Source organism: Neovison vison, chromosome 6, assembly GCF_020171115.1.
Source record: "Neovison vison isolate M4711 chromosome 6, ASM_NN_V1, whole genome shotgun sequence".
NCBI lineage: Eukaryota > Metazoa > Chordata > Mammalia > Carnivora > Mustelidae > Neogale > Neogale vison.
The window spans coordinates 19,951,925-19,977,471 of record NC_058096.1 but is presented as its reverse complement, the minus strand read 5'-3'; the positions used below and the strand labels follow the sequence as shown (position 1 = coordinate 19,977,471).

Below are 25,547 nucleotides of genomic sequence, written 5' to 3'. Positions count from 1 at the left end.
GCTATAACAAAAAGCAAAAGACTTAATGTTTCTTTTTGTCTTAACAATCCAGGCAGGTGCTCCTAGCTGGTGGGCAGCTCTCCTCCGTTCAGGGAGCCAGTGTTCTCACCTACTCCCTTCACTGCTCTGCTGACCTGCGTGCCCCTGTTCTCATCCACACCATGAAGGCTGGTCTGTTGGTGGCAGGTAAGAGAAGAAAGCATAAGGAGGCACTCCCACTCAGTTATAGGTTCAAGCATAAAAGCAGCACGCTTTTTCTACTTTCACTCCATTAAGAACTCAGTCAAATGACTACACGGACTTCAAGAGAGCTGGAAAATGTAATCTCGTCACGTGTCCAGGAAGAGGAGTTGGGTCGACAATCATCTCCGCCACACAAACCAGCAGGTTCACACCGATGCGATCCTGATAAAATAGGTAGGTGCTTCTAAAAAAAATGTTAGCCCATCAAAAAGAAGCTAAAAAGTCATGACACCTAATTAGCACAATTTAAAAACAATGATTGTCAGTCACTTGGCTGACATCAATATGCCATGTGATGGACAAGAGAAACAGCAGTGACTGTTAGAACACGATTTCATAAACTTGGAGAGTATTTATGAATACAGCATCAGTGTGAACTAGAAGAGATTAAGGGTTCAATAGAGAAATGGGGAGAGGAGAAAACTCAAGTCTTTAAGTCCCTTTACTTCGGTATATGTTTGAGTGGGGCACCTCTCCCAATCTCACATTTTTCTTCTGTATGTAAAATGGCAAACACACCCAATCTAAACAGTTCCAAAATTGCTTTACTTAATAAAATTTAAACAAGATACAGTGTGTGAAAGCATTCTGCAAATCCACATAAACTCATATAAGGTAGTGCATAAAATGCTGATATCTTTAATGATTATCATTAAAATTTTGAAAAAAATAGTTGAATTGCATAGGGTATTATTGATTAAATGGTTTAAAATTTTAACACAATCCCTCCATTACATTTCTGCTTCATAATAAATAGCTTTTTCTCTTCTGTTTTAAAAATTACTAAAGGAAAATAAAATATTAGTGTTTGTACTAATTTATTATTTATAGACCTTTTGAAAAAAATAGGATATTAAATTTTTACTCCTAACATTACATTTTTAAACATTTTTGTTAGTGCATCTCTATCAGAAAATAATTTTAAGTTTATAGTATGTGTGCATGTGTGGACATGTGTATATGCATATATATGTGTGAGTATATTTATATATATACATAAACATGTACATATATAAAATTATTATATATCATAAGATATCCCATTTATTTAGTAAGAAATAAAAATTATAAACGTGAGATAAAAATTAGAAAAAAAAATTTGTAAAATTTTATTTTGTTTTCTAGGTATAGATAAAATTTTTTGTTCTCACTAAATATTATTAACAGTTTTTGTTATATAATAGGGAAATTATGATTAATATATATTATATCTCATCAACAATACATACTATATATATATATTGTGTTATATATTATTAACAACACCCTATTATTTTATATGGGACCAGGTATGTTGTTAAATTTTATATTAAGAAGCTTTTAACCCCTTCTTTTCTTCCTGCATCACAATGACTAATCTTGCATGTATATGTGTACATCACCCTCCTCACATTGTTACCAATAATTTTATGTCTGCATTATTAATATATTTTAACAAATATTATTTATATATATTAATAGTATGTATTAATAATAATATTGGGGATTATGTTATAGAGTTTGATTCCTTCCTAAAATATTGTCTTAATACTGTAGGATACAGGTATCAAAAAATCTGATTCTAAATTAAAATTTTATGTAATTGTTAGTGGACATGACAAAATCACAGAGGAAGACTAACCATAAGAGACTCTTAACTATGGGAAACAAACTGAAGGTTGTTGGAGGGAACTTGGAGGGATGAGGTAACCGGATGAGGGACATTCTAAGTGTGCGCATAATGTAGTGAGCATTGGGTGTTACATTCAACTGATGAATTGCTGAACTCTACATCTGAGACTAATGATACATTATATGTTAACTAACTGAATTTAAATAAAATAAGTAAAAAATTGTTAGTGGAGGCTAAAATTCAAAATGATAAAGTTACAATATTTATTACACAAACAATGATGGACACAGAAACATAAACACACACCCTTAGGACATAGTCCACTGTTATGGAAGAGGATATAAATTCATTATCCATTATTCATTAAGATGATAATTTTCAACTAACATATTGTCACATCTCAGTCATCATTACTTTTCCCTCACAAGCAAAAGATCCTCTCCTAGTAATAGAAGAAAAATTAGTCATTTTTTTCACTGTTCACTTTTTTTGCATTTTAGTATGATTTTTTAGCCACAATTTCTGTGGGAGAATCTTTTTTAAGACTGTTTTCATTTTGGGAAGAATATCCTTCAAACCAGACATTTTCACTTATGTAGCTAAAGAGAAATTGTAGTTTGTGGCACTACTTTGAAAATAAGTGAAAAGTGATAGCAGTTCTGTGAACTCAGTAATAATTGGGAATATCTGGGGAATTCATCCGACAGATTGAGTAGCCCAGTCACCACCTCACTATTTCATGTAGGATATAGGACCAGGTAAGAACTTATATTTTGTACTTGAAGTCTTAACCCCTTTTTCAGTTTTAAAATAAACCTATAATTAGAAGTTTTATGATTTTCTTCCTATATCATAATGGATAATCTTTTATTATCCTCATATTAAGCTACCAGGAATTTATTTTAATTAATTTACTTTAATTTATTTTGTTTACTTTAATTAATTAATTAATTTGTTTTAGAGAGAGAGCGAGCAGGGCAGGGAGGGTGTGGAACAACAGAGGGGGAGGGAGAGAATTTTCAAGGATACTCCCTGCTGAGCATAGAACTCAGTGTGGCGCTTGATCCCAGGATGCTGAGATCCTGACCTGAGCCAAAATCAAAAGTCCAATGCTTAGCCAACTGAGCCATCCAGGTGACCCTTACCAGTAATTTTAACTCCCTCAAAAGAACCCTCAGATATCGTATCCTTGTATAAATTTGGATCACATATTGTAATAAAAAAGGGAAAACTTTTATTAACTCTCAAATATTGCATGAAATAGAAGATCCATAAATCCAAGGTAAGTACTTTTTTATATGTATCATAAAAGTACATGACTACTTATACTCTGGATTTATTATGTTTGCTGAAAAATAGCTAACCTTGTCAGAGAAACTTTTAACATTTTCTGAAGGGTTCTAGAAAGAAATGAAAACTACTAAACAGGCAATTTTATTTTAAGGTTGTGAGCTTGCCTGGGGAAAGAAAAGACATGGAAGAAAAGTGTATGCATATTGAGATGTCTGAATTGCATGAAAACTTTTGATCTCTTCCTTGCCAAAAAATCAGGATTCAAAATTACATTATGTATGAAAACCTGGAATATATGCATTCACTCATTTGACTATATTTTCATAAATCTGCAATCACAAATGTCTAAATGATACAAGTTTTCCATATCATATTTGTAGGAAATCCCAGCCAGGATATTTTATTCTTTATTTGGAAGAGAAAAATAGCTAGACACATCTTACTAAAAGAGCTAAATATGCATGCCATTTTAAAGAAAACACTCTGTAGGCGATCGTGAGGTCTATTTAAATGTATGGAATTTATATATATACATGTATATAGAGAGGTATGTATGTCCTATTTTTGTCAAGAAAATAATTATTTTAAAAAATAAAAATTGTTTTATAAAGTATATACAACAGGTGAAATAGTAAACATTTATAAATACCTTGTCACAAAGTGCTTGCTCATTGCAATGATTAAGCAAGACTGGAATTATTTAGTTTTTGGGCAAAAACCATATGATATTCTGTTTAAGTAGTCTATGGTTTCTCAGCCTCAGAACTATTGATGTTTTGGATCTGGCAATTCTTCATTACAGGGTTCCATCCTGGGCATTGTAGTATGGTTAGCAGGATCCCCTCTTCTTTTCACTAGATGCCAATAGCACACCCCACCCAACGCAATTCTAACAAATAAAAATTTCTCTCGACATTGTGAACATTGTGAATTGTATTTCCAGTGGGGCAAACTGCTCCTGGTTGAGACCCATCATACAGCAGAATAGCTGAAATCAAAGCACTTCACCTTGCCCACATTTGTTTTTCTACTATGTGTGTACATACACACAGAGACTAAAAAGAACATTAAAAAAAATCAAAGAGAAGAGAAATCTATTGCTCAACAATATGATAAAAACAAATAAAAAAAACACATGAATCCACTTGCATATTCATGAAATAGTCACAATAAAATTTGTCCTGCAAGAGCGAACAGAAACTTCAGCAGAGGAGGAAGTAAAGCAAATAATAATAACAATAATAATAATAATACATTTCAAACATTATCACCTGGAGACATCTATCACTACCACAGTAAATTTAATTTTCATATATCAAAATGTCCACTAACTATATACGGAGAAAATACAATATTGCAGTGCACATAAAAGGGTGATGATATGCATGTCTTCACATGCCATGCTGCTGAAGCTAGAATGAACTAAGTATTACCAGTCTACTAAATAATACATCCAAGGTAAATCTAAGCAAAGGCATTTGCATCATACCTCAAGGATAAACTCCATAAATAATAAATGTTCTGTAATACTCAAAGTTTATCAATATACTTAATAATAATCTGATTCACTGGCTAATTCTGAACCCCATTTGGCGACATGCTGCCTCCTCAGGAAAGTTCAAGATTCTGCACACCCAATTACTCCTCAGCCATAACAGCTCCTTTCTTCACTCCTTACTTAAGAAAAATATGTAGTCCGAATCAAGGGCACAAAAGAGTTCTCGAGGGGTTATAGTGAGATCACTTGGAGGATATGAAACTTTTAGAGAGAGGAGTAAATGGGAGTCAAAAGTTCACTTTCTCTGTGGGCTAATTTCTCTTTCCCTCACTGCAGCTACAAAATTGAGAAGGGAGATTTTAAGGGAAGTCCTGCTTCCAGCATCTTTGGGGAAAGAGGACAAAGCGATCATCCAACTCCCATGAGGTCCTGACCACACACCAGCTACAACTTCAGTGCTGTCTACAGATTCATGACAAGCACATGCTCCAACATGTCACTTTTTTAATCAATAACTCTAATATAGGCTCATGGTTTTGAAAATGGAGACAAACTTTTGTGGAAACTAGATCTACCCTTCAGGCTACAGGAAGGACTCAGATGTTAAATGAAGCAGGAAACAAAGACAACATTGCTTTGAACACACCACTTTAAAAATCATTCACCTGCATATTTTTCATGCCTCTTCCTTGTCTTTCCCTCCTGTCTCATTTACTTTATACATACTCTCTTTAACCTTCCTAGTCAAACTAGAGAGCTGAAGAAATTTTTGCTACAAACAAAATCTCTTTCTTTTTTGATCCTGGTTTCCATCTCCCTGCAAAACTCCCATTTTCCCTCCACTGCCACCTAGATCAAGTGCTTTGCCTTAATGCTGAGTAATGTGGTCATCCCCGGTGACCTGATTATTTCCATGGAAGTTTTATTTCAGACAATAGCCTCCCATTTCCTTTGTCTCATTACCTCTAATGACTTCCTTGGCCACTCCACCTGAGCCAATTGCAGCCATGGTAATAAACACTCCTCCTCCAAAATCACATTCAAGCTTCCTTAGATCCTATGGTTTGTAATTCCAGTAATATTCTTTTTTTTTTTTTTTTTAAGATTTTATTTTATTTATTTGAGAGAGAGAGACAGTGAGAGAGAGAATGAGGGAGGAGAAGGTCAGAGAGCGAAGCAGACTCCCCATGGAGCTGGGAGCCTGATGTGGGACTCGATCCTGGGACTCCAGGATCACGCCCTGAGCCGGAGGCAGTCGTTTAACCAACTGCGCCACCCAGGCGTCCCTCCAGTAAATATTCTTAAAAACAGACAGTGAAATAGTGTTTATTGAGCCATCATTGATAAAAGACACTATAGTTATTGACGGTGATGAAAATTATGGCATTTTATAATCCATTGTGGACAAATATAAAATAGAGTAAAATAGAATAAATTATTTAAAATAAAGTGCAAAAATCTATGAAGACATACAGACTATAAAACATCAAATCTTACTATTAGTTTCAACAGATAAAGTATTATCAATGTGCTATAATATTTATAAACATTTACTCCCATTTTCTGTATATTGCCATAGATTGGTAACAAACCATTTGAAAGCCAGAAACCAGTTTGTGGACCACAGTTTGAGTAGAATTGCATTAACTTCTCTTCCCTTTATATATTTTCTTTGCGTTTATCTGGCAAACTCCAATTCCCGATGACCTGTTTTTCCCCATGCTTCCAAAGACAGCTGGAAGTTATCCCTCCCAAAGGCCAAACTCTTAACGTGTGTTTTGGATCCTGTTTAACTTTATTCTCTAAGAAACATTACATGATCAACCTTCCCTTTTTTCTCTTTCTAATTCTCAACTTGTTAAAATAATCTGGATCCTTCTCATGGCTTTGTTTTCATTTTTTTTACATGTCCTCAACATTGTTCATCTTAAAAAATGAAGTTTTCCCTCTCTCTCTCTCCCTCTTCATGATCAAACTTCTTAAAAGATTGGTTTCCTCTATATTTGACTTTACCATCTTAATTCCTAACGTCACTCCATTTGATTCTATTTCCACTACTTAACTAAAATAGTTCTTTATAAGGCAACCAAAAATCTCAATTTTGATACTCTCTATAAAGATTTAAGTAGTATATAGTACTACTGATTTCTTCTAAGAACTCCCCCCCCCCCTTTCAGAGCCTCTGAAAACCTACTGACCTGCTAACCTAGCTCTTTTAATTTATTTCTTTGTGGAACATTTCACCTTTACCTAGATTATTAAATATTGGGCTTTCTTCTCCATTTTCCAGGCTTTTTTTACACTTCATCTGCACTCCATACCTATCTCATCAATCCTAATAATACCCCCAAATGCTTGCAAATTCCAAATTTACTTCATATTTAATCAATTCCATGGCAAGTTTTATTTTCAAGTTTTAATGTATCTGATAGGACAATGTATCTTTCAATAGATTGGGTTTCATATTTTAATTGAGTTTTTTTTTCCTCAGTGACATGAATAATGTGCATCTTAAAATCCATCGTTTCTTAGATTTACTATAATACAGTTATAACCAACTTTAATCTTCCTTCTAAAATCCAGACCCATAGAACTACTCATCATTTCCACTTGAATGTCTACAGTAGTCCTCAGTAAAAACCCTGTTGTTGGAACACATTGTATTGTATATGAATGATGAACCCTGGGACTCAGTAAATGGACTCAAACTCAACATGTTCAAAATTGATCAAATGATCTTCTCCTTCTTCCATGTTTATCCACTTCTCAAACACCTCAAAATATGATATTTATCTAATGTTCATTGTTCACTAAATGCCAACCTCACTTATCCATATATATAAACCAGAAATCTAAATGACAAGCTTTATATTTTTATCTCCTCAAATCAGGCATCAAGTCCTTTTGATTTTATCACCTAAGTATTTCTCTAAATACTTTATCTTTCTCCATTTCCACAAACCCACTCTGGTGCAAGTGGACATCATTCTATCTGGAACTCTGTAATGGCCTTCTAACTGCTTTGGCCACAGCCATTTGGTCTCCTTTCTCATCTTTACTTTATCCTGTGGTCAGGGTGATCTAATAATGTCATCCATGTTTAAAATCCATTGGTGCCTTCTCATTGCTGGTGTATTCCTCGAAGGCCATGTATTTTCTGGCTATTTCCTTTTGATCAAGCCTCACCTTGAATTTCAGTCTTCCTTATTTTCTTAATTTCATTCATGATACCACCAGTATATAGTACAGTTCCCAGGATATCATACAAACTAGGTGAATATCTGCTAAACATTTGTGTCAAGATGGTGCTGGTCTAGAAAATCCTCCCAATCTAAGCATATGTGTGATCATAAGACTGTGTCTTCAAAAATACATATTGCTTATTGTATTTATCAATGGTATAGGTTTCCTTTAGAAGAAAATTATGTATTAATTATATTTATTTGTTAGATTGTTGTATTTTTGCCTTGATTTTTTTAAAAAGTTTCCAAACCACAAAAGTTTCCAAATTACATAATTATTTTAATCACTGTATGTTTGTTTTAAATTAAAATTTAGGATATGTTGTGGTCCTTTTTGGAATAATAGCTTTAATTCTATAGTAGTTGTTATGAAGAGTTATATTAAGGATTTATTGTTTAATGGTGACTAGCCAGTGTTTCTCTGCCATTTCTGTATTCCCAGGTTTATTTCACTTAGTATAATATTCTCATTAATTTAAGACATATAGGGCCTGGGTGGCACAGTTGATTAAGTGTCCGACTCTTGGTTTCTGCTCAGGTCACAATCATAGGGTAGCAAGATCAAGCCCCACATTTGGCTCTGTGCTTAGCATGGAGTTTGCTAGAGATTCTCTCTCCCTCTCTCTCTTTGCCCCTCCCACTTAAGCTTTCTGTCTCTCTCTAAACTAAACTAAAAAAAAAAAAAAAAAAAGCCTTAAAAAAAAAAAAAAAAAAGACATATGTTAAGACCAAAGCAGTCAATTTGCAGAAAGAAAAGTAACTCAGATGGGTCAATTAGAATCTTTTATTAAATTAATATTGGAGTCTTCTATAGCAGAATGTAAAAGGATGCTACTATGAAGAGACAAATGGCATAGATTAAAATATGGTTTTGTGCTTTACACACTGGGTATATTTTCAATTGACAACTCTTCATAGAAGAAAAGTTGAGCTTTAAAAATATTTGGTATATTGTATTCATTTATACATAGAGCAATTTACCACTTGGCATAAAATTAAAGAGTGCCTGTATACTTTGTTAGTATGTAACAAGACACAGGAGTAAGCTTGTAGAAACTTGGTAAATACCATGTGCCACTACATGTTTTTGTTTCACTTTTTGTAAAATGGAAACTAACTCCATAAAAGATTTTAAAGTTTGCTTTTCTTTTTTTTTTTTTTTAAATCTATGAAAGTAGTGCCACTTTTGATATCCAAACTAGAATTACCTGAAGGATTTTAAAATATGAAGTTTTTTTATAGTAATGAACTAAATTACTTCTTAAACCTGTCTTTTGGCTAATGTCTATGATTATACTAATTTTCTGGAGGTAAAATCATCCATATAATGAAATTCTCTGGGTCTCTTGGGCATAAGATAATGAGAAGTGCTTCTATACTCTGCAAATGCATCATGTTCACAAACAGCATTAACAGTTAATCTTAGGAACGTTTTCAATTCTTACACTTGTAACACAATAAAATAATTCAAATTGTTTTATCCTCATAGCAGCAAATTACATAAAACTACTTTTCAGAACATATTATAAAGTGTATTTTGAGTTAAAAAAACCTAGACATTCTGATTAATTTTAAATATTATTCATCAAGATCATGTATAAACTCTTTATCTACATCTTTCTTGGTCACATATGTATAAATACATTATTGAATAATCTACTTATTTCATTCCCTGAGTATTTTCATGTGAAATATACCTGATAATAAACTTATTTTTATTTCATTTTAATATAATATATAATTACTTCTCTTATGTAATTTGTATTCCAGAAATAAATAATCAGGGCCTCATTCCATATTTATTCTGTGTGTTTGTTTTCTTGTCATAAATATTCAGAAAATAATGAATAACTTCTGTAAGAGAATGTCAAAATTCAAGAAAATAAGAAAGATAGTAAACTTTGTTATTGTTCTAGCTGCAAGTTGGAGAGAAAGAGTTGAATGCCTCATTTTGGTTTTAGAATAAACTATTTGTCTCTTACATTTAAACAAAACATGCTGGATTCCAATGTTAGAAAGCTGACACTGTAATTAAATCAACATGTGATTTTAGGTATCCTTCCCTTACTAGTTAGAAACCATAAAAAATATAATGATATTACAGAGTATAATATTATATGTTGTATGTTATAACAAGATTCTATCATTCTAAAGGTATAATTAGTAGAAGTATATTAAGGAAATCATTACTTAATTACTTATTACTTATCAGAAACAAAAATTATTATTACTCCAAACCTAAACATCAACATATATGTGTATAAAACTTTTCAATATCAATAAGAATCTTTTGAAAGGACACATTTTTTATTTCTGGGTACATGTATCTGGAGGGCAAAAATTAATAGAGGATGAGAAATTCCAAATTTATCTATAGCATATTATTATTTTACTTAATAAAATCATAAGCTAATTATATAAAACTAGGAGATTAGGATTTAATCATTGTTCATCAGAAAATGCAAACAAGGTTTTAATACATTTCTATTTAGCAATCAACCACCTATTAATTTTATTTCTTATGTTATTTTCTTTGTTGTTGATAGAGAGAGAGAGGGAAGGGCAGAGGGAGAAAATCTTAAGCAGGGTCCATGCCAAGCACAGAGCCTAATGTGGGGCTTGACCTAACAACCCTGAGATCATGACCCGAACTAAAATCAAGTCAGATGCTTAATGGGGTGCCTGAGTGGGTCAGTCAGTTAGGCGGCTGCCTTTGGCTCTGGTCTTGATCCTAGGGTCTTGGGGTCGAGCTCCACATCTGGCTTCCTGCTCAGCGGAGAGCCTGCTTCTCTCTCTCCCTCTGCCTGCTACTCTGCCTACTTGTACTCTCTATTTCTGTGTCAAATAAATAAAACCTTCAAAAAAATTTTTAAAAAGAGTCAAATGCTTTACCAACTGAGCCACCCAAGCGCCCCAATCTCTTATACTATTTTTAGAAACTCATTTTTAATTGAGGATTTAGAAGCGAAAAGAACTAAGGTGTCTTGGATGTGAGGGCAATCTAGCTATGATATCCATCACCCCATTGATAGAGTTGATTTCAGTGATCTGGCTGGCTAGGTATGTGTCCTTCCTCACATCTCCAGTGCTTCCCTCTTGAAACTGCAGGCTAGGTCAAAGAGGATGACCTTCCCTGACAGAGGAGGACAGTTCTTAGATCAAGAACATATGAGTAGCTGCCTTCCCCTGATACAATTTCCAAACAGGCTCTCAAGGTCCATTTAGGTAGTCAAACATCTAAGACTCCAGACACATTCAAACATCCAAATCAGGTGCTGCAAGTGGCAGTCTGCTCTACTTAAAAAAAAGAGGAAACAAATGTCTTGTATAGCATGAGGATATGTGAAAAATGTCTTTTATGCTTCTTTTGGTTTATATTTCTCCTGAGAACATAAGCACTAATTGGAACTAGTGCAAAGGGTTATGAACTATTTTCTTATTATAGCCTTTAAAAATATATTTTTCTGCTCTTAAAGAAGTGAATTTTCATTTTCTGATCCAGACAATATTGCTGCTACAAATTCCTACTAGTCAGATAGAAACTGAAGACCTATGATAAAGTGAGTTGTTCAGAATGAAACCAGTGACCTTGGTAAGGCCATTCCCATAAGCCGCAAGGCTTGTCACTAACTTCTGCTTTACTCAGCTTGAGTTGTTTCTCTCTGACAGAAATCATGAGTCAAGTCAGTATCTGCCTCTGACATGGCGTCGCCAGGCCATATGTAAGAATATGGCAGCCATTCCATTTCCAGATATTGTATCTCAAGGTGGGTATGTTAGGCAACTGAAACAATAGGGGTTCATTTTCTCTACTTTATTATTGGAAAACAAAGCACATCTTACATTGACATGTTGTACTGATCTTTCATAAAGTCTACTGTACTTCTATAGTTAACCATAGAACTTGAACCCGTCTCACCTGAAGTAGGGTCGTGTTCTTTTTCCTTCTTCTCTTAAACATTACCTTAATGGGCTCAGTCAGCATAGAAAATATAGCAATGTTACTACAAAACCCTTCCAAATCTCCTAAATCATGAAAAGTTACCTCTCAATATAACTTATGCATTGTTTCAATTTTACTTCACTCTTTATCCTCTGACAGTTAATTGTTATTTATAACATATGTTGAAATTGTCTCTTAACCAGGCTATAAACATTGTTTTCCAAAATAGCTAATATACTTATGATGTCTACATTGTGATTGATTGGAACCTGAGAGCCTCCGCTGACCAGAAAATTCTCTCAGAACACAAGGCTAATCATTCTTTATGGATAATGAACCTAGTCCCAGGCACAGCACTATGGTCTTCAGGTTAATCATACCATTCCTGTTTTCTAGCATATATCTGATAGATCTTAAAGGAGAAGTTCTATATATCTATATGTATATGGAGAAAGATGTGTATATGGAGAAAGATATTCCCCTAAGCAGGTTCTCCATATCTTTTTGTTAGAGTCTTATCTAACAATATAAAATATATTCTTATACAATGTATAATATGTAGCATATTCTATATAACAAGAATATAAAATATATATTCTTATATAACAATATATAATTATATAACTAATTATATCTCATATATTCTTTTTTTTTCCAATTTATTTATTTTCAGAAAAACATTATTCATTATTTTTCACCACACCCAGTGCTCCAAGCAAGCCGTGCCCTCTATAATACCCACCACCTGGTACCCCAACCTCCCACCCCCCGCCTCTTATACTCTTATATAACAAAGAACTTTAACTTACAGTCACTGGGTGAATTTTAAAATAATATTGATAATTGTTACTGTCTATAGTCATCTTTCTTTATATACATAAAATGCACTGTGTATGGTAAAAGATACCAGTCTCCTTCATTATTACTGATAGAGATGGTTCACCCTTCTAGGTGACAAGGACTATTGCAGTTACAACATCTCTTCACCTTCTTGCATGAGTGAGTTAAGTCCCACATAGACACTGGCTTATAGTATATGGCCCAGGAATAAGGAAGAAACACATCTGGAGAGGGAGCACATGCTCATTTTTAGATCCTGAATGACAGGTTGGTTAAGTTTGCTCTGAAAGAAGCTTAAAAGTTTTCCAGCTCTAATATTCACCCATCACAGAGTGACAAAAACCATATTGTGTCTCTAAGGTGTCTTCTTCAATTAAACATGCAGCATCCCTGGGAATGCTATTTCCCTAAGCAGGCTCTCAGTACTCCGTTGGCCTTGTTGGCATCAGATAACATTTCTGAAAGTGGTGTGAGGCTCAGAGAAACACATGTACAACTGTTTTTTGTTTGTTTGTTTGTTTGTTTTGTAAAACTGGTGATAGGAGCAAAGTTGAGAAGTCAGGGGCTCTTTAGGAGAAACAAGCTAGCATTTAGTGAGCCCCTTCTATGGTGCCACAAACTTTACAAATATCCCCTACAAGACTTAGAAACAGCTATTTTTATCAGGTATTTCTCTCTTTCTTTTACAGTGCAATTTGTCCAAAAACATATATTTGATAAGCATTTGCCATATGACTCAATGAAAGTTAGACACTTGTGAAGGATGGGGAGGTAACTTGCCCTTAAGAAGTTTATAAACAAAGAGAAAAGGGACACTTAAAGAGGCAGTGAGTGCTATGAAACATAGGACAGGTGACTCTACTCTACTATCAGTGAGTATCACAATCAATGTGTGTTACCCGACCGGTGTCATTTATACCCAGTGAACCCATATGTAAATCAACTATAGACATTGGAATGGAACAAAAGGAAGTCTGACAATAATTCAATACTGAATCATATCCTAAAGCCTAATCATTTTGGGGGTCATACTAATAATTCTGATTATTCATAATTACTTAATTTTACAAAAGTTTTGGTCCATGATAGTTTGGGGTTTAAACAAAGAAAAGAGTTAGTCTTTCACTACACTATTTTGAGAAACATTAACCCCATGTAACTGTGGGCAGAAGAAAGATAACCAAAAGGAAAAACCAGTTAATTTGATTTGTGAAGCATCAGAACTCATGTTCTCTTCAATAAGGCTGGTGGAAAAAAGGCAAGAGTGGGGATATCATCATGTGAAAAATGAGAGAGGAACCCAAATTTCAATACCCTTTCTAAATTATGGCAATTTATAAACATCTGAATCGAGATTCAAACCCAACTTTAAAGATAAAGTTTGTGCTTGTCTCATTTTCCTCAAAGTATTATAAGGAAATTGATGATGGATGAATGAATGATGCTTTCCCATCCCATAGAAGTGAGTTTAGAGTCTGCTTTGAACTACATTGTTTCTCTAGGATGTAACTTAATATTTTTGTTGTTTCTGTTAGGATTAAAATACAGATCGAAAGAAAAAGAGATAAGCAGGAAAGAAACCAATCTTCAGAAGAAGAAAAAAAAAAAAAAAGACCTTTACAACTGCCGAATTTCCTTGAAATACAGTTTCTGACACACTGAAAACTTTCTGGGTGGTTGTACCCAGCTTTAGTGTTCCCATTGTTCATGGTACTTCGAACCATCTAAAGTATACAAAAAGACAAGAAACGTTTCAGTTAATTTTGTATAATATTGTATTTTGTTACTATAGTACTAAATCTTTGGTTCCAAATGTTAATTTGTAATGTTGTTTTAAATCTCATGAATTAATAGATGTTTTAAGGGAAAGTTTCATTATCTTTTATTTAGCTAGGGTAAATCATTTTTTAGACTTATAAGACGCTATGTGTTTCAGAGACCACGCCAGCATTTTTTTTCAGTGGATTGGCAAGATGCCATTCAGATATAAAATTCATACACTTATAATAAACAAAAAGGGAACTTAATCATTGATTCTACCTGATCACACAGTCCTTATCAGAATCATGTTCAACAGTGCATTTGTTGTCCTGACTCCTGCAAGGCATTAACCAGGTATGGAAATAGTCTACATCTGTAATCTCAGTCCTTGAATCAAGATAACGAGATGATTTTATTCTTTCTAGGATAAGAGATTTCCTGTGGAGAAGTGGAGTAAGGGCAAGTAGGGAAAAATCCAGGCATGGAATCAGGATCAGAACCAGGACTGGGTACTGAAAGAAGGAAGCATAAATTGCAGCCCTCATTGAGGTTATGGTAAGAAAGATATGTCCCAGAGCTTCCAGCGTCCTTGGGGACTAAGGTTCAGGATTGGAGCAGGGATTTGGGTGAATTAGGAGTAATCACGGAATGTGATGAGAATGGATGGCCTTTTGAGTCAGTGCCACCTCATGTGATGTGGTTGGTGGAAGGGCCTGACCTGGTGATGGAAGTTCAGAATTCTGAACTGAATTCTGAAGACTGAAGAAGCCTTTGGTGTTGTCACCAACTACTGTGGTCGGGCTTTATGTGGACAATTGTCCAGGGCACTTGTTCTCAAACTTGTGCATGTATCTGAATGAATAGATGTGTTTGTTGACAATGCAGCTTCCCAGACCCACCGTAGAGATATGGAGTGGTCCCAGGAACCTTTACTTTACCAAGGCTCTGAAGTAATTCAAAAGAATATTTCTTACAAGAAAGCATGATTTAGGAGGTAAAAATGAGGTAAAAGAAGTTGTAGAAGCTACCTCCCAATGAGGAGTTTCAAAAGCTCTAACAAATATATAATCTAATAAAATGTTTCTTGAGGGCACAAATAGGAAGACAAAATTTAATATTCAGTACCACTTCCTCTTAATTAGGTTGTAAGATAGAGATAACATATTATGATGCCTCTATTTTTTAGAAGCTATTAAGAAATTGTTAGGGCATCTGAGCAGCTCAGTTGGTTAAACATCTGACTTCAGCTCAGGTCATGATCTCAAGTGTCAGGGGATTAAGCACTCTGAGGCGAGCCTGCATCTCCTGCTCCCTCTGACCCATCCGCGTCCCCAGTTGTGCTCTCTCTCAAATAAATAAATAAAATCTTTGAAAAAAAGGAAATTGCTAAAACTTTTTTGAAGTTTTTCAGTTCAGTTCATGGTCACCAAGATATTATGTGCATGGCAGGTAATCAAAGAAAGGGAAGTTGATTTTAAAGTAAAAAAAAAAAGGGGGGGGTGGGTTCAAATCCCAGGTTTTTTGTTTGTTTTTTTCCTTAGTGAATGTGTCATAATTTTCATGCTATTTAACTGTTCTACATGTCAGACTCCTTAGAGATAAGATGGAAATATTGTACCTGTTGAAAATAATTAATGTGAAAAATTGGTAGCCTATGCACAAGCTTCTATTGCTCTACGTGGAACATAGAAGCATTCCAGAAATTTTTAATGGATTGATGAATGAATGAAAAAATATTTGGATGGTAGAAATCCCTTTTATGGAAATAAATAAAAGGTTTACTAATTCAATGTGTTAGCTTCCAATATAGTTTTATACGTGATAGACAATTATTATTTTTGATTACCTGTTTTTTCCTTTTTTCCATTTTTATTTTTACCCAATAGAATCACCAGTGTAATCATTCTCTATTTCATCCTGCTTTGCTTTCATATCCTATGTAGCCTTTGTGTAAATCCTTAAACATACAATTCAAACGTCAGCAGAGTCAAACAGCCTTTAGATCCACTGCTGTTTAACTAGAGAGAAAAATTAATTATTTTATGTGTCTTGAATTTTGAATATCCTTCCCATCTTCTTCAGTCCTTTTGTGAATCTCTAGAGTATGGACTGCCAGTAGGCCACTGAAGTTCCCAATTACTGGGGCTGTCTTCCATGTTAACCCTTCATTTGGCCTCATTTACAGGCATCGCTGACTCATCTTGATTTCACTGTGAGTGAGGCAGAACTGGTATTTTTCTTGTCACATTCCATTTATTTCCCAGCACATGTTGTGGCATACATTAAGTTCATTTTCTGCAGAGTTGTTATTGAGGTGTAGAACCACACACAGTTGGATGGCATTGTGCTCTACAAATGGGACAAAGATGAATAAGACAGACAAAAGGACAGGCAGGAGAAGGTGACTTTTCCAATCTGTAAAGTACACTTCACGCTGTGGAGAGTCCCTGGTTTGTCCCAGAAGTGGAAGAAACTCTGTGACTTAGAGGTGGATGGCACTTTCCCATTTAAAAGTGATTTCATTTATATGATTTAATATTCATGACAACACTCTGACAGAGGTACCAATTTAATGCTTGCTTTAGAGGCCAAAAAACTAGGGCTTGGAAATGTTGTATGAATTGAACAAAGTCAACACAGGTAAAAAATTGCATGCAGCACTTAATGTGAAATCCCAAAATTATTACATGTCTCCTAATGGCTGGGTCCTAAAGTAAATAAATATGTAAAAAGAAGGAAACGTTTCTTAGGTCTCCAGTCAATTACCTCATAAAAGATTGGTTGAAGGAAAATAACACATGGAAAATTTAATATTAGTGAAAAGACAACTTGTTTTCTTTCCTTTTGGCTATCAATTCTTGAGTTCACAGTTATCTCAGGTAGCAGCTATGGGCAGTCTCTGGTCTTGAAATCAATACCATTGATGTCGCATGACACCAAATCTTTGATCTTGAACAAATTTTGTATACTTAGCTCTCAGTCATGATGCTGAGCTAATGTTTAATTGTGATATGTTAAAAAGTTGGAATTATGTGTTTGGAATTGGTTAAATGACTTAGTTTTTAATGCTCTACTCTGCCCTCTGAGAGGATTTCCCTTTACCATGTGTTTTAGGACCACTCTGAGTAATACTGTGGTGTGGCATCACCAGATTTATGACTAGCTGTGACTCAGATCCCAGTTTTTTCTTTGTCTAGCATTTAGTCATAAGAACCTTCCAGAATGTCATAGATGTAAACTGATAGAACAGCATCAGTAGAAAAGGGAGATACTCTTATGGTCTTGGCCCCTGTAGATGTCACACATTTACTTAGTGTCTCATGTCAGGCATACAGTTTCCACTAAGACCCAGTTGTGCACCAGAAGTTACTTCTGAAATGGAGAATAGTTTACTCTGTAAAAGATGTTCCTGAACCCTAAAGATCTCTGCTTTAATTCTTCTATTAAAACTTGTCAGCCCACAGAACGTCCTTATTCACTGGATCTTATGTGTTATATGTACTAATCAGCACAGCAACTTGCATCATACTCTAGACACAAAACAAGTAGTCATCTAAGTCATGATAAGGAGGTAACAACAATTTTACCAAACTCAGCATGGCATGTAGTGTCTCAAAATCCCAATGTTATATCTCTTTAACAATAGAGGCTAAAAGAGGAACAACTTATTCCTTCCCTTAGAAAGAATGTCTTTGCCTTCCCTAAAACTTTGTAATCCTATAGACTTACCTTTGAAATGCCATAGAATTTATCCTCTATGCTCTGGCTTGTATGTGTTTTATTAGATAGCTAGGCCGTGTATCAGTTTTGTTCACTATGTCTAGTTAGTAACATGTTATCAATAGAGTTGATCACTTGACGTTCTACAGAATTTCAAGATGTTAAAATTCCCTTTGGACTACAGTTTGACAAAGAGCAGGAGTGTTAATATAGCCCTAGAGCAAGACATTAAAATGGACTACTGTATTCCTATGTAAATTCAAATGGCTTTTGATTTCCTGGTTAATGTGGATGTATAGAATGTTTTCATTAGTCTAGTTACCAAATGCCAGAGGTTATATTGATCTTTTCCAATAACAATTCTGCATTAAGCACGATAGCTGTGCTTTGAGCTATTATGTGTTTAAGAAAAAGGTAAAATTTAATACACAAACACCTTTGATACCACATATCCAATTCTGCTTATAATATAGACAGAAAAGTCTATGTCATCTTTTGTTTATCAGGGCATTCCCATAAGACCAAATGTTTTGTAAAGTATTTTGCCTTTGGAACCTTTTTGCAAAACAGATTTCACTTAGAGATTTAATATAAAAAAACAGGCAAAGGTGGACCACCTCAGCTTAAATTGGAAATAGGGCTACCTTCACCCTGGTAGTTACTTGGTGAAAAAGGAATTGGTGGGGAAAAGAATGAAAGAGAGAAAGAAGAAAAAGAAAGGAAGGAAGGAAGGGAGAAAGGAAAAGAAAAACTAAGGCTCCGAGAACTACAGTTAGAAACCATGGCCTTGAAGGAACAAAGAATCAAACATATAAATGTCAAAATCATCCCAGATAGCCAACTACTCAATATATGAATCTTATGAATTTCTTCTACAACATACCTTCTGGGTATTTTTCTAGACTCTATATAAACAGTTCTAGACAGCTAATGTTCCTACAGGGTTGAATTCCTTAATGTTACTTCATTCTAATGAACCAATATTTAGATCAACACAATTTTCAACCTTAACCTATGTTCTAGAGATATTACTGTGATATGGTATACAGAATTGGCCTTTGCTGCCTTTTGAAGTGATAGGGATAAAAGTATGATGGATGTGATTATGGTTAGTAAACACTAACCATGTGTTTTAGGGCCACTCCTGAGTAGTACTGTGGTGTGGCCTCACCAGATTTATGACTAGCTGTGACTCAGATCCCAGTTTTTTCTTTAGTCATAAGAACCTTCCAGAATGTCATAGTGTTGTGTGTTAAATTGCCCCCCCCCAAAAAAAATTAAATTGAAGTCCTAACCATTGGTACCTATGAATGTTGACCTTATTTGAACATAGGGTCTTTGCAGATTTAGTCAAGTAAATATTTAGTCAATGGGACGCCTGGGTGGCTCAGTTGGTTGGACGACTGCCTTCGGCTCAGGGCATGATCCTGGAGTCCCGGGATCGAGTCCCGCATCAGGCTCCCAGCTCCATGGGGAGTCTGCTTCGCTCTCTGACCTTCTCCTCGCTCGTGCTCTCTCTCACTGTCTCTCTCTCTCAAATAAATAAATAAAATCTTTAAAAAAAAAAAAAAAAGATGACGTCAATATAATCCAATACACTTGTATCTTTATATGGAAGGGCAGAGAGATGAAAGAATACTGTGTGGAAATGGAACAGAGATGACAGTAAGTCATTTAAAAGCCAAGGGACACCAAGACTCCCTGATCATTACCAGAAGTTAGGAGATGGGCATAGGAGAGATTCTCCCACAGAGTCCTCAGCAGGAATACACATAACTGACAATTCGATTTTGAACTCTCAGCCTCTGGGACTGTAACATAACCAGCAGCTGTTGTTTTAAGCTACTCAATTTGTGGTACTTCGTTAAAGCAGCCCTAGGAAACTAATACAGATAGAAAGCCTTTCTACCGTGGTACTTAAAAGAATGAATTGAAGGATTATATTAAAGTGATTGAGACAGACTTGGAGTTTAAAAGATTTGAATTTAAACACTTGTTGCATTACCTATTAGCTGCTTGATTTTGGACAAACATCTTAATTCTAAAAATCTCAAAATATGCATATATTAAGTTGGAACTATAATAATAGTGCCTACTTTTTAGAACTTTGTGAGTTTAAAAAGTCAATGCATGTAATATGGTCAACATGTAGTATGTCCTCAGTAAATATTAGGTACTATTATTATTACTACAAAAACTTATACCCCAAAGAAAGAGTAGGGACATCTAATCTGACATTGACTCATTTACTACATAAATACTTATTCAGCAGCTTTTGTGTTACTCAGGAACTACATTAGGAGTTTGGAGCACACGTTGGAATGACATGAAATAAATTCCGTTAGTAGATATTGCAGTTTTTTTGGAAAGAAACACTAAATTTTAAGCAAATAAGTCAAGGGAAGAATTTCAGAAAATTTCAGATAATAAAATTTGTGAAAAAAAATAGAACTTTGTGGGGTGAAAGGAATTGACTTGGGAATATAAAGAAGGCAGCCACTTTAGAGAAAGTGGAATTTGAAGACTTGCCTATTCTAAGAAACCATTTTTTAACTCATACAATCATTTTAAAAATGAATTTATGTATTTTGAAAACATGGTTTGGATAGTCATATGTCCCAAATGGAAATATGTTATATTTTAAATGAAGAGATGTAACCAGAAAAGGTAACTCAAAGGTAGAGATAGGAATGAATGTGTTAGGATGAAACAATAGATAATACAAGACAAAAATAATTAAATCAATGGGGCTTGTAGTCCTTCCATTCCTTCTACTTAGGGAAATTGGCTTTGGTTTAGCTAGATGTGACCCTTTCATCCCACTGAGGAGAAGGCTACTATTTTTAGAATAGTAGGATTTAGGAAATCAATTAAGAGATTGAAAAAGTAACCAAAACAGAAAAGTCATATAGGTCTTGTCTAGGAGAAAAAACAGAGAGGGTCAATCATTCTCCTGAGACTATTTTCAATGGTGGGAGCCACGTGAACATAGAATGTCAAGGGTGTTCATGAGAGAGTGTTAAGCCAGTGAGATGAGGTGAAGGCAGAGATAGATGTGAATGGACAGGAACCCAGAAATTTATTTCCAGGAGTTATGAGCATTTAGAGAATGGGCAAGAAGACAGATTTTAATAAGATTTGCAACGACTAAGTATTTCAACATGTTTCGGACTTCTAAGAAAAGCAAGTAAAACTATGATTTATTGCTCAGGGTGTGTTTCCATAAAGACATCATAAACTATGGATAGAAACCTCCGAGACCATCTACAGGTTAGAAAAACCTGTGCTTCTTCCACCTGACCCTGACCCATCCCTGTCCATCTGTTCAGATGATGACCTGAGTTCTCTGGCCTGCCCAATATCTCTTCTGATTCCCCCTGCCAAAAAAAAAAAAAAAAAAAAAAAAAAGCTCCTTAGAATTTACTTCATTGTTCATTTCAACTCTTTGGTTCACCTTCTTTTAAAGAATCTTCATTTTTGTTTGTCCTTGCTTGTATGAGATTCCTAGAATCACCTAAAATCATCTGAGACTTCACCCAAAACTTACACCTTCCCTTGGCTACGTATTTGAAGCCCGTGCCTAACGTGCTGCCATTTTCCCATTTTGCTGACCATTGATTCTTTTTTTTTTTTTTTTAAAGACTTTATTTATTTGACAGAGAGAGAGAGAGAGAGATCATAAGCAGGTAGAGAAGCAGGCAGAGAGAGATGGGAAACAGGCTCCCTGCTGAGCAGAGAGCCCCATGCGGGGCTCGATCCTAGGACCCTGGGATCATGACCTGAGCCGAATGCAGAGGCTTAACCCACTGAGCCACCCAGGTACCCCTGATTCTTGACACCTTAATGGACTATGCTGAGTTCTTTTGGAACTTGGTCTCTAACTGCTGGATCTCTCAGGGTCTCCAGCCCTCAAAACTGTCTCTCTTAACTTTAACATTTAAACCATAGTCCCCTTTTCTTTACATATTCTATACTAATGGCTCTAGCAAATGGTTTGCCCTAAACCAGAGTGCTTGAAAAATACAGGCTGTCTACTCAAACCCAAATATACCAAGTTTGAAATATGGAAAATCAAAAGTGATTTTTTCAATCCATTATTGATATCCAAAAAGTTTTAAAGATAAAAAATAAATACTGTTCTTATAAGTACTAAATCAGCTTTAATAACAAGTTGATATTCCTTAAGAATGTCTATACCTTTATCATCCTACACAAATTTCTATACTTAGAAGATGATTGAGTATAGGGGAATGGAATTCATCAATTGGGATTAAAAAACCTTATAATTCCCAAGTCTATTGGTTTACTGAAACCAATTGAATGATTAAATAATTAAATTATGCTCAAATTCCTCTTAATGATTTCTTACTCATAAGATCAAAGATGTTTGTTAGCAAATGTACTTATAATTAAAACATATACATCAGCATCACTGCCATTTAACTCAGGCAGACAGATGTTCAGCATATTCTCTGATTCCTTTCCTTTTTCAACTCTATTCTTTTTTGCCTTTGTAAAACATATTCCTCTTCTAAGCATGGTATACCTTGTATTTTAACCTTTTTTCTTCAGAAATCTCATGTACCAATGATATTCATATCTTTACTCCTCTTTACTATAGTATTCATTTATCTTTATTATTTTCTATTCCCATCCCAGGCCCACTTTTTTTTTTTTTTTTTAACATTTCTCTGATGTGTTTGAATGGATTTCTTTTTGAGGTCAACTGTAAGATGAATCTGAAGCCATTAAAGTGTTCATGTATTTGGTTATCAACATCCTTGCAACAACCTTGGCCTCAGTCTTTGTCCAGGGCATATATCCACTGTGCCTTCTTTCATATAGGTAACCATGTTCCTTCCTGGAGCACTAATAGTAATTTGTACATAACCTCCTCAAACTGCACACTTGGATCCAAGTTAGAAAGGGCAGACTCACTGTCAGTCTTAATGCTGTCTGCAGAGGAATACAGTGAGAGACAGCCTGTGCTTTGACTCTGTCAGCTCTTTAGGAAATTACATGCAAGGATAAAGAGGACGTCTTGCTTGCTGATAAAAAACATTTTCTATTCTCTTTTTTTTTTTTATATTGAATAACACCATAGGGCATAAATCATCAGATGCCTAATATAATAAATGCATAATTAAACACATTAAGTAAAAAAAAATGAGCCTTTACAAAGATGATTATGTTTTATACAGAAAAAGGAGAGGTATTTCAAAACAGTATACAAAGCTTTCTGTCCTGCAGGGAAACGCAACCAGAAACAACATTAAAAAAACTGTGGATGTCAGGAGGCATGCATCTGTTCCCACTGTTACATGTGAGGTGCTTTATTTGTGATGTCATTTATAGCAAGCCCTAGGGAGATGGTATAATTATTCCCATTTTACAGCTGAAACCGAGAACTAGAAAGTGATTCACCAAGTAAGAAGTGGAATCTGGAGTCAAACAAAGTCTGTTCAGTCTAATAGCTCTTGTGTGGTTAAACTGCAACCCATGGTAGAATTTCTGCAAATAAAATGACTATTGTAATTGTTATCATTTTGAAAGCAAAGATCCAAGTGTCCCTTAGGGATTTCATATAAAAAAGCAGGCTTTCTTAAAGTTACAATCATAAGACATGAACGTCATAGACATAATGTTAATATATGTCTACATATGTGTATATACATTTATTATATTATTATATATTATACTATATATTGTAATATTATGTTATATATTATTTTATGTATATAAACACATATGCAATACTCTGCCTTTAAAACCTATGCCTTATAATTAGAAGTTTAGGAACTTTGCTTATTATATACTAAAAGGTATTCTTCTTATAGCTTCCTGATCTCCAAGTTTGTAGTCTTATTATTCAGCAAATAACATTTTCCCTCAATCTCAACATAAGAGGCATTTAATGAGATTAATTTTGAATAGTTTACTATTATGATCCCTGGTTATGTTTCTTTCCTCTGTTTTTTCTTATCTTTTAGCTAGTTATATATTGTCATCTTTCTTTAAGTTTCTTGATGCATATATATTTCAAAACTAACAAAACACTAAATGTAAAGTTACATTACACGAGCAAATGGGGGGGATAAAAATAAGGAAAGTAATAAGGAAACTTACATGTATGTGGCACTCCTGCCATCTTGTGGGTTTTCTGTGTTATCTATAGCCCTAATTTAGTTTTTTTTTTTTTTTTCTTTTCTTTTCCTTTTCTTTTTTTGTTTGAGGGCTGGGGAATTTTTGAAGAATATTTTGAACATTTTGACTCCTATAACATAAATTACTTAAACCTAAAAATCTCAATAATAAACAGACAACAAAATGTAATATATTCTTAAACAGTTCAGAAAAATTATATCTATATACATATATCTATAATCTATAGGTATACTAATACCTGTATAGTATATACTAATACCTTATCCTTTTCAAGAAGAAGAGGAATAACATGATAAATAAATGGAGCCAAATGATAACAATAGAAAAATTGGGGTAATATTCTATTCTTATTCTTGCCATTTTTCTTTGTTTCAAATTATTTATCAATAAATAATTTATCTCTCTTTCTTATTGTCTCTCTCTCATCTTTGTAGATACTACTCCAACAGTTAGTTACCCCCTCTCCTTGCTGCATTATCATCAGTGTTTTTCTACTGAATTAGTTGGAAAAATTTTTCAATGCTCCACTTCTTCCTCCAGCTCCTGCATACTTTCTTCTTGATCTTGTCAGAAAAAAATTTCATCTAGAAGAGAGTCTATACTTGTTCCCATTTGTTTCCCCTCATCCTATCTTAAAGCATTAGGTCACACATAACATAACTAATAATTAAACTAAATCCCTGATCTTCCTTTCTAACCTACCTTTCCAACTATTTTCCCATCTAATTAATGGGTATTCCATTATCCTATTTGGCCTAAACCCTCTGCACATGGATTGTCTTTCTCTTTTCTTCACAAAACACATTGATCTATGAGCAGACTTTCTTAGTTCTAAAATCAAAATATATCCAGAATCTTGACGTATCAGCTCCTCCACTACCATCTTTGTGACTCAACCACCTATCAGCTGGGTTATTTCCATAAACCTTCTAACTCATCTGCTAGTCTCAACTCTTGCTTCTCTGGAATTTATTCTCAGCACAATCCAGAATAATTATTTTTTTTAAATTTTTTTAAATTTATTTTTTATTTATTTTCAGCATAACAGTATTCATTCATTTTGCACCACGCCCAGTGCTCCATGCAATCTGTGCCCTCTATAATACCCACTATCTGGTACCCCAACCTCCCACCCCCCACCCCTTCAAAACCCTCAGATTGTTTTTCAGAGTCCATAGTCTCTCATGGTTCACCTCCCCTTCCAATTTCCCCCAACTCCCTTCTCCTAAC

The 25,547-nt window shown here is 34.5% G+C and overlaps 1 long non-coding RNA gene across 1 annotated transcript in view; it reads left to right on the top strand.

Annotated features, from left to right (window-relative positions):
• The first annotated feature begins 176 nt into the window (after window positions 1-176).
• LOC122910350 overlaps window positions 177-25,547 on the top strand; it is a 43,914-nt gene continuing 18,543 nt past the window's right edge. The window contains exons 1-2 of the long non-coding RNA XR_006385214.1: window positions 177-186; window positions 277-417. This is a non-coding gene — a long non-coding RNA (uncharacterized LOC122910350). The remainder of the gene's footprint in view (window positions 187-276; window positions 418-25,547) is intronic.